This window comes from Propithecus coquereli, unplaced genomic scaffold, assembly GCF_000956105.1.
Source record: "Propithecus coquereli isolate 6110/MARCELLA unplaced genomic scaffold, Pcoq_1.0 Scaffold52, whole genome shotgun sequence".
In the NCBI taxonomy this organism is placed as follows: Eukaryota; Metazoa; Chordata; class Mammalia; order Primates; family Indriidae; genus Propithecus; species Propithecus coquereli.
Window position 1 is genome coordinate 6,367,344 of NW_012151063.1, and position 3,670 is coordinate 6,371,013.

Here is a 3,670-nt window from a genome sequence, read left to right on the forward strand (position 1 = left end):
AGCCAACATTTTTAACCCCAATATCTGCATTTATTTGACAACTTCAGGATGCCTGTCTCACTTATTTTTAGTTGTGTTTTCCTTTCCTCCCTTGTCCAATCCTGCCCTCAGGAATGCCTCTGTAATGCTTCACACCACACTGTGAATAAATTTAAGTCAATGTCAATGTGTTAACTCTACTAGGAGCAGCCTGCACCTGTTATTATAAATAAAGTTTTATTGTAACGCTGCCAACTTACATATTATCTATGGCTGTGTTCCAGCCACCTTGGCCATGCTGAGTAGTAACAAAAAAGTCTATGTGGCCTACAAAGCCGAGAATATTTACTTTCTGCTCCTTTACAAAAAAGCTTGCCAACTCCCATTTTAAGGCATGCCTCTCCCCCCTCAAAAAATAAAAAACAAGCAAAATAATCCCCACATAATGTTTACGTTATATTTGAAATCTACAGGACATAGGAGAGTAAATGGCAAGGTTGTGTGAGATGTCAATAGGCACAAATTTCACATGAAATAAGCCACAAACCCACTTTAAATTTGAATCTGAAATAAGTAAATGTGAAAGGCGTTGGCATGCCATGTTTTAGCAGCTACATTGTGTATGTGCATGTATACATTCCATAGCTGTGTATTTCCATATAAACACCTGTGTGTCTATCTTGGATCTTATTAATTTCTGTTCTTACAATCTGATTTGCTTCTGGACATGCAAAATATCAGTTTATTCCCAAGCCTTGAAGTTGAAGAGATATATTTTAGTAAATACTACCTAAAGCTTCATTTTCAAAGTTAGTGCTTGACTGATTTGGCTGTGTGGTGTGCATCAGCTTCCTGAGTCATACCCCCAAACTGCTATTGTTTGCTAAGGAACAATCTGGACTCTGGTGCAGCTAAATCCAAACCTCCAAGTTGAAGTGTCATAAACAGAGATGGATTTGTTCCATAGTCTCCAATTAATCTCTCTCTTTCCCAACTCCAACAGCTGTTCCTGCCTTTGGGATGATGGAAATGCAATGCCTGTTACATAACCAAAACAATGTGCTATTATTGCTTTTCACACATATATTATTGTTCTTGATAATTCACCATCCAATTATCCCCTCTGAAGTAATGCACTTCCCACTCTGGTAGTTACCTTTTTGTTGTTTATTAGCACAGCAACTACAAAGGGAAACACTTGATGAAGAAAGTCAACCAGAAGTGTCTGATTTGGGGCATAGAGCATTCCCAGTGGAAAGTGTAAAATTCCCAGTAGGTGAATGGGAAACATCTTGAGTCTGATCCTGGGAATGCCTAGGTTTGCCTAGTCTCAGTAGTTTGACTTTTCTAAATATGTGTGTCAAACAAAGAATTTGTTTAAGTACACGTGATATCTAGGGTTGGGTTGCAATTTGTTCATTCATTCAACAAATATTTATTATATGCCTACTATGTGCCCGGCACTACTTTCATAATGCAGTTGACAGCAACATAGCAAAATATCCCTGCACAAGTGGAACTTCCATCAGACAGCTGATATCTCCCTGATGTGGATAACCATGATAAGGGAGAATGTTAATGGTGAAATTAGAAACATCAGATTACTGGTTGCTAAAGCTCTTTTTATAGGTATCACAGAACTGTTGTCCTGTGTTTTTATCAGTACATATTTTTCTTCTCAGTCTTTCTTTTTTTTTTTTTTACATTTTACCAATGTTTCTCTATTGTCTAAGAGTTTTTTCAAATGTTTCAAATAATCCAAAACCATCCTGCTGTCCTAATTGTTGACTTTTAACAATATCAATTTCTCCAGTTACTCATCAAAGAGATATTTACTGAGCAATGTCCCAATATTTTATTGCTGCATCACAACCACCCCCAAATATCAAGGGCCTTAAAACATTACACTCATATATTTGGGCAGGGCTTGGTGGTGATGACTTACCTCTCTTCCCAGTAGTAGCGAGTGGAGGAGTTCAACTGGGCACTGAGGTATCCACTCACTGGCAGACAAATTGGTGCTGACTGTTGATTGGAAACCTAGCTGGGGCCTCAGTTCATCTCCACATTGGCCTTTCCTTGGGGTTGCTTGGGCTTCCTCAGAACATGGCAGCTGACTTCCAAAAGGAAGTGTTTCAGGTGACAAGAAGTAGAAGCTGCCAGTCTCTGAAGGCCTGGATAAGGAAACTGGCATAATGTCACTTCTGCAATACTTAATTGGTCAAAGTAGCCATGGAGCCAACCCAGAATCACTGGGAGAAGAGAGAAATGCCACTTCTCAATGAAAAAAGTGTCAAAAACTTTGAGTTCTTCTATGTGTCAGGTATTACGGTCAGCACTGGAGATGCACACATGAATAAGATATAGCTGGAATTCCCACAAGCAGAAGAGCTGAGTCAAAAGAGTGACTGTTAGGTTGTACGGTGTATGTCACGTTAACTTGGGGGAAAATATTATGGGTAAACAGAGAGAAAATTGAATATTTTGCAAGCAGAAGTTCAGGAGATAAAAACAAAGCAAATCAAAACAAACAAGCAAACAACAAAACAATAATGAGAGGCTGAACGCAGCTTCAATGCTGAGATTGTGGCCAATAATGCAAGCTCTGTCTGTAGAATCCACATTCAATTGTTATATAACCACCAATTTCCAGAATCTGTCCCTCCTGTCTTACTGACATCCAATGAACTAAACACCCAAGCAAATATGTACTGGGCCAACATAACTAGCTTCATTTTCTTTTCACTGTCTCTAGCCTGCCCTCCAACCCCCTACCTCCTCCATCTCCTGGGCTCCTGACTTCTGTTTGACAAGTGCTGAAATCTTCCCAGCTTCTCAACCAAAGGCATATTTGCCTTGAACCTGTCTCTGTGGGAATTGACCCTAAGGGCCCACTTCCCACGAATCTGCTTGGCCAGACGGGGAGTTTCCTTAGCTTTGTCTCTATTGATCAGATTACAAGTAGCTTAGCTGAACCACTTGACGTGATGTTCAAACACAAATACGATTCATGCCCTGGGCGGTGGGCTTCGACCTCTATTGGCTCCTCCAGATAGGTGTGTGTTACAGGCTTATGCAAAGACAGAGCCACACATACATGTTGCTTCAAAGTTAGTTTGACTACAATAGGTAAAAATTAGATGACTTAAGGATAATGTTCCATAAAAACGATATATTGTTAGACTATAATTGGCCTCACAATGGGAGAAAATTCGAAAATATTTACTTATTCTGAATCTTCTTGAATCAATGCCCAAATTTAACTACCTATTTCAGTTCACACCAATAGTTCTCCAGAGTCAATAAATTATAGAGAATAGACATTACATTATTTTTTAAATTATGAAATAATAAGTATACATGAAAATGAAGTTAGTGGAGCTCCAGAAATAAATGGGAAGGGTGGGGAGAAGCCAACAGATATAAGAATAAAAATGAGAGTAAATATGACAAAAAGCAAATTCAGGAGCACAAGCTCTAAAGTTGAGCCGATGGAAGACAGCAACACGGAAGAGAACAATGATATAAAAATAATTATAGAGATGGTTGGAAAAACACAGGCAAAGGGAAGCCGGTGTGGTGTAACGGATATTCCTTTGTGTGAGATGTCAATAGGCACAAATTTCACATGAAATAAGCCACAAACCCACTTTAAATTTGAATCTGAAATAAGTAAACGTGAAAGGCGTTG